At 33.4% G+C, this 7,438-nt stretch overlaps 1 protein-coding gene across 2 annotated transcripts in view; it reads right to left on the bottom strand.

Annotated features, from left to right (window-relative positions):
• Positions 1 to 7,438, bottom strand: part of ETFDH (electron transfer flavoprotein dehydrogenase) — a 31,363-nt gene that overhangs the window by 21,875 nt on the left and 2,050 nt on the right. The window contains exon 1 of one of the 2 annotated variants that reach the window (XM_011363684.2): positions 4,737 to 4,818. The exons of the other annotated variant lie outside the window; for it this stretch is intronic. The gene's annotated coding sequence lies outside the window, so the exon portion shown is untranslated. Of the gene's footprint in view, positions 1 to 4,736; positions 4,819 to 7,438 lie in introns of those variants that run through there. 2 annotated transcript variants of the gene reach the window in all.

The raw sequence follows: 7,438 nt of genomic DNA, 5'->3' as shown, positions 1-7,438 counted from the left end.
ATGCAGAGGTAGATAATTTTTCTTAATTTTTAATGCATGAAAGCACTGATATGCTGCATAAAAATTATGAACAATATTATTATTTTTTCAATTAGTTTTCCACAAGAGTAGACTGGAAAATATTTTTTTAAAAGTCTAGGAATGGGGGTCAGAGTTGGTTTCTGGTTAATTTTCTTTTAATTAGCCCTAAGACCTTAAATAAATCACTTAACCTCTCTTGATTTGTTTCTTCATCCAAAAAAGTAAAGAGTCACTAGATGAACTCTTCTTTCCTGACCTGAAATTGTATGACTTCACGTGAAACCTTATATATTGTTTATATTCTGACCTATCAAAACTGCAAACATTCAGTGAATAGTTAGATCTATGCTATAGAGCCACTAGTTGTGATATGGCCAGAAACAGATTGCACTCTTTCCTAGATGAACAATTCAGTTAGCTTTTTCTCATAAAGCAATGTTTTCAAATTATAGTTTAAAGTATCTAATAAACTAATTTATTCAATTTAGCTCATGTCAAACTTAAGCTATAAATAGAATGACCATATAATCTGTCATCCAAACTGGATACTTTTGGAAGTAATAAGGGGCAGCATTAATGATTATGTTGGGACAATATGGACAACCTGGGTTTTATGGTCAGTTTCTTTTTAAGTTGACTCTCCCATATGGCCATGTTTTCTTTGAGTTAGAAAATAGAATTTTATGGAAATAAACAGAAGTGTGATGATTTATCTGCAAGAATGTTCATTAAACCTCTGTTGTCCTTAACTTTCAATTCTATCTCCTTCCTTCCTTACCTAGAGCAGATACCCTAGCACACCAAACCTCACAGAAAGATAAAAGCAATTAAATGGGAACTTTCTCAATTCCTTGGCAACAACCTCCAAAGTAATCATATTTGTGTACATTCTTTGTTCATTCTCTCTGGTTATAATAGAACAGATATCTTTTCCCCTCACTTATATTAATCTGTCCACCTCCATGAGAAGGCTTATCCCTCCCATCTTCCTAGGGACATTCCCTAGGAAGGAGGGATCTGATATCCTCCCTTCCTCCATTACCTTCAATTTCTGACTCCCTTCTCTGGTATCTCCTCTTTGATAATCTCTCTCATCATAAAAAAGGGACAGAAACTCCTCCCTCGGAACTAGCCCTGACAGATATAAAAACTTGTATCTGGAGCTATAATAATTAAAAGTATGTTAAGGGAGAAGAAATAGAAAAATCAAAGGAAAAGAATAAAGAGTTCAGAAATAGAAGAACACAAGGATTTGGTATATGATAAAGATGCCATTTCAAATAAGAGAGAAGAAATGGTCATTTGGAAAAAAGCGTACTTTCCTCCTTATATCAAAATGAATTCCACTTGGTCAATGATTTTAACAGGCAAAGTCAAAATATAAAAGATAATGGTGACATATTCATGAATTATTTGATTCTCCTGTTTCTGAGTGTGGGCTGGACTTAGTGACTGTTAACACGTATAGTATGGAAAGGGAAAAACGTTAACTTTACAGTGGAGAAATATGCCAGACACTTTAATCAAGTGATCAAACTTAACTTTATCAGCAACAAGACATACTGGTATCATCCTCTTACTCCCTGATATGATGTGACAAGAAGGGCTCTTCACCTCTGGGGTATACTTCCTCCAAATCTATAACCTCAGTCTAATCCTGAGAAATCAACAAACTCAGGTTGAGGGACATTCCACAACATGCCTAGCCAGTCTACACTAAAAGTGTCAAGGTCATGAGAGACAAGAAAAGACAGAAGCACTGTCACACTGAATTGGACTAAGGACACATGGCAACTAAAAGCAATGTAGTGCCCTGGATCGGATCCTGAAACAGAAAAAGGAAATCTGAACAAAGTCTATAGTTTAGTTAACAGTATTGCATCAGTGTTACTTTCTTAGTTTTGATAATTATACTATAGTTATATAGAAGTTAATCTGTGCTATCTCTGAAACTCTCTGTAAGTCTAAAATTATTTCAAAATAAAAAGTTAAAAAATAAAGATTTTGGTGATAAAAACTTAACTCTAAAATGATCAAAGACCTAAATATAAGAGGTAAAATAATTTTTTTTGGAAAAAATGGTTGTAAATCTTTGTGACCTTGGAACAATGATTTCTTATCTATGATATCAAAAGCAGAAGCAACAAAAAAACGGGTAAGTTGTACTTCATAAAAATTAAAACGTTTTATGCTTCAAAAGATACCATCCAGAAAGTAAAAAGATAACCCATGGAATGGGAAAAAATATTTGCAAATATACATCTGAGAAGGGACTTGTATCTAGCATATATAAAGAATTCATTTTTAATAATAAAAAGACAACCCAGTTAAAATCAGACAAAGGAGCTAAGCAGACATTTCTCCCAAGGAGATATACCAATGGCCTGCCTGTAAGCACATGAAAAGATGCTCAACATCATTACCATCAAGGAAACACAAATCAGAAACAAAATGAGACACCACTTTATATCCACTAGGATGGCTAAAATCAATAAGGCAGACAATAACAAATGATGATAAGCATGTGGAGAAACTGGAACCCTCATATACTGCTAATGGGAATGTTAAACGGTACAGCCACTTTGGAAAACAGTCTAGCAGTTCCTCAAAATATTAAACACAGTTTCTCTGTGACTTACTCACTTAGGTATATACCTAAGATAAATAAAAACATGTCCACATAAAAATCTGTGTGCAAATAAATGTTCATAGCTCTATTATTCATAACAGTCAAAAAGTTGAAAAGAACCCAAATGTCCATTAGTGAATTGATAAATGGAAAAATGATATATCCGTACAATGGAATATTATTCAGCAACAACAACAAAAAAGTAGTGATATACGCTACAACATAGATGATCCTTAAAAAACATTGTGCTAAGTGACAGGAGCCATCCACAAAAAAACATGTATTATATGACTCCATGTATATGAAATATCCAGAACAGACTAATTTATGGAGACAGAAAGTAGATTAGCTGTTACTGGGGCTGAGGGCTTAGAGAATGACTGCTATCGGGTACAGGGTTTCTTTTGCGGGTAATGAAAATGTTCTAAAACAGGTTGTGGTGATGGTTGCACAACTCTGAACAGACTAAAAACCGCTGAGCTGTACACTTTAGATGGTTTAAACTGTTATTAAAAAACATTTAGTCACACACAAAAGGTTATAGGGAAAACGCTGGTAATTTTTTTTTTTTTAGAATCTTGGATTTGGAAAGGTTTTTCTAAGTATGGTAAAAATCTCAAAAATCATACAATCATTTGATGAAAATTTAAAAAGTCTATATGACCAAAAAATGATATAAATGTAAATGTCTTGCTTAGTTGTCTGAATTTCCCAGTAGATAGCATAGTTCCAAAGTACCTATCTTTTCCTTGTTCACGTTAAATCCCAGTATTAGCCTATACATATAGGTATAAATATTTGTTGATTGAATATTAGTTCTATTTACACTCTCCTTCATTAGAATACTCAGTTACTATTCACCCACAGTATTATATAATAGGTTATTGCTTTCTTAGCATCTTTCTTTGTGAAAAGGCAAGCTAGACTTATAAATGAGAAGCATTAAAAGACCAACAAGAAGGAGTGAAAAAATAAAGCCATAGACTAGGAGAAAATATCTGCAAAACACGATACTAATAAAGGGCTGGTATCCAAAATATACAAAGAACTCATAAAAATCAAGAAGAAAACAAAGTCAATTAAAAAATGAGCAAAAGATCTGAACAGATATCTAACCACAGACCTATAGATATACAGATGGAAAATAAGCATATGAAAAGATGCTGAACATCTTATGTTATTAGAGAACTTCAAATTAGAGATACCACTACACACTTATTAGAATGGCTAAAATCCAAAACACAGACAACAACAAATGCTGACAAGGATGTGGAGTAACAGAAACTCTGACTGCTGGTGGGAATGCAAAATGGCATAGCCATTTCCTTACAAAGCAAAACATGTTCTTAACATATGATCCAATAATGGTACTACTTTGCATTCAACCAAATGAAGTGAAAATTAATCACCCCAAAACCTACAGTCAAGCAAGATGAAAAAGCTCTAGAAATCTACTGTATAACATTGTATCTATGGCCAACAATAATGTATTATACAGTTCTAAAAATTTCAAGAGTGTATCTTAAATAAGACAGAAAATACCAAGGATTAAAAAAACAACAACAAAACTTCACATGAATGTTTACGCAGCTTTATTCATAATTGTCAAAACTTAGATGTCCTACAAAAGGTAAATGGATAAAAAGACTGTGGTGCATCCATACAATGAAATATTATTACTAAGAAGAACTGAGTTATTAGCCATGAAAAGATATGGAGGAAACCTAAACGCATATTGAAAGAAGCCAATCTGAAAAGGCTACATACTGTACGATTCCAACTACAAGACATTCTGAAAAAGGCAAAACTAAAGAGATAGTAAAAAAAAAAAGATCAGTAGTTGCCAGGGATTGAGGAAGAGAGAGAAAGGGATGAATAAGTCACACACACCCACACCCCCACACCCACATACAAAAGAATAAATCAAACATAGAGAATTTGGGGGGCAGTGATTATTCTGTATGATAATGTAATTAATGGTAGACATATGTCATTATACATTTGTCAAAACCTATAGAATGTACAACACAAAAACGGAACTCTAATGTAAACTATTATTAATAATAATGTATCAATATTGGCTCACCAGTTGTAACAAATGTACCACACCAATGCAAGATGTTAATGGAGAATGGGGGAAAGTTATATGGAAACTCTGTACATTCTGCTCGGGTTTTTCTTTAAACCTAAAACTGCTAAAAAAAAAAAAAAGTTTATTAATTAAAAAAAAAACAAAAAAGGGTAACATGGAAAGTCAGTGGTTAAAAGCACAGGCTCTGGAATCTGTCTACTCTGTGTTTGAATTAATTAATAGCAACGAAATTTTTAGGAAGTTATTTAAATCTTCCCTTCCCCATCAGCTCTAAATTTTATAGTCAATCTTTGCCTTGGAAATATTATGATGTAGGATCTAGTACATGTTTTAACACAAAGCAAGTTGCTAATATATATTTGTTAACCGGACAAGGACCTTTCTAGTTACAATTTCAACTTTCACCCAAGAACCTGCAAATCTCTGCTTTAATTTCCTAAAACTAATTCCTGGGTTACAGAGCAATAATAATAATAAGGCCTTTCCTAATTTTTAACTTGTCTCTTATATGAAGCATCTACCTAGAAATGAACGTTTCTAAATATGGACTATAACAAATAAATAGCAGAGACCGACCAAGACTTTTGTTTGGATGTGGAATATATAATAAAATTTAAACTTTCATGAACATACTGAACAGTTAAGAATTATTAATTTTAATACAACATCTTATCCTTCATGATCTTATATTTGCGGCAGGTACAACTCCCGTTTACAGGAGATGAATATAAATTGATGATCCCAGAGAAGCTCAGTCTCAATCCTTCCAACATCATCAAATTCTGAAATTACAGTTGGATTTGAAATAATCTCTGAAGTAACTGAACCTGAGCTATGGTGAAAATAAGTTATTTTCTTTCATTCTTTTCTGATTAAATGGAGAAATTTTTATTCTTTAAAACCCAATTGAAGAATTAACATATTTTTGTTTTATTCTTTCCAGTAAAAGTGTTCTTTTTAGAAGGGTAAAAACTTAGCATCAATAATTAAAGATTATGATGAATGCAGGAGGGGAAGAGATTTGAGTGACTGAACTCTAAAGCCTTTTAAACATTGAAAATCTGTTTTTGATAATCACTCAAAAAACAATAGCAAGTAAGCTAAGTTTCTCTACTTGCAAATGCACACTAAAAACTGTAGTACTGGGAATAATTTTTAAAACCTTAGATAATCCTTTGCATATCATAAATCTTAAAAAATATATAAAATACATAAAGACATTATAGGAGAACTGCACCATTCAAAAGCATATTTTAGAATATTTTAAAAATATTAATTTACATTTCATTAAAAGGTATTAAATTCTTTTAAGTTTTATGATGCATTTTAGTTTAGTGTATAGAAATTATCATTTGCTTCTGAAAACTGATGATTTGGTATCAGACCAAACTCTAATTCTATTGCTAATACAGCTAATGAATTTATTGTGAATATTTGGAACTGGGCTGTCTGATTTCCTCTTTTCTAGAAACAAATCTGACATTTCATTTTAAAGATCTGTACAGTTAGGCATCTTGGCTGAATTTCTGGTAAAGAAGTGAGGTCAAAAGTCAAATGAACTCATACCACCACCATATCAAAGTCACACTGAAAGCACAGGTGTGTCTATCTCTTCCTTGGCAGTAGTACTAACACCAGGCTATGAAAATGGCAATTATTTAAGCATCCAAGTAAAATAGAAATGGTAATTTTGGTGGGATTTTGTTAGCACTTGGACCAAAAATGACTTCAACTTATTATTATTATTAAATTAGCCTGTAGGGCAGATGACATCTGACTACTTTGAAATTCCACAAAAATAGCATCTTTGCACATTTGGTGTAGTATTATATGTACAGGTAGCAGGCACTTTAAACAAAGTTCTACTTATTTAACATATGGTGGCCAAATATGACAAAATTCTACTTTGAATTTACATAATAAGGATATCCTTGGATTTGCAACATGTATACTTGTTTATTCCATAACTGCAAATTAACTTAAATAAACTAAAAAAATTAAGCCAGTTGTGAGGGAATTCAAGGTCTTGAACTTTTTTTGGAATTTTATAACTTATTTTGTTTTCAAGTGAAACAAAACATCCAGCTTCATTATTCTAATTTTTTTAAGTGAAAGTCGAGATGTTATTTTCACAGGTCACCGTGACCGTTCTAGTAACGCCCATAACACGATAAGCTCGTACAGTTAATTTTAGACAATGTCGAAAAATCCCTGGCTCCATTTAATAATCTGGTGACTTGGGCATCATCTGAATGTTAATCATGATGTGACAGATCAGACTTCAAATTCTTAAGAATGCACTAGGATGGCTGCAAAGACGCGACTCAAGTCAGGAACAAGGAGAAAAACTTTGTTCATATTCCTTTTCAACAATGCAATAGAAAACACCTCAGCTTTGGGATAAGGATCAGGGCCAGGATTTTGCACAATTCATTTCAGAGTGCACCAGGAGGGCGTCCTGGTAAGTTTCCTTCGCTCATGACCTTTAGCCTAGTTGTCAATTCTTCCCATCGGGACGACCAACCCCAGGGGGAGGAACCTAGGATCCACCTCCAGGTGCAGACGGTGTGACCTTTGACCTAGTTTAGCCGACGAAATGAGAGCTGGGAGGAGAGGCGCCTACAGGCCCCCAAGTGCGCTCCTGTCGTCTCTTCCTAACCTCTCGACCTTCCTTCATTTATCCCTCCCCGAAGTTC

Source organism: Pteropus vampyrus, unplaced genomic scaffold, assembly GCF_000151845.1.
Source record: "Pteropus vampyrus isolate Shadow unplaced genomic scaffold, Pvam_2.0 Scaffold88, whole genome shotgun sequence".
In the NCBI taxonomy this organism is placed as follows: domain Eukaryota; kingdom Metazoa; phylum Chordata; class Mammalia; order Chiroptera; family Pteropodidae; genus Pteropus; species Pteropus vampyrus.
Note: the sequence above shows the minus strand (reverse complement) of the source record. Positions and strands in the feature narration are given on the sequence as shown.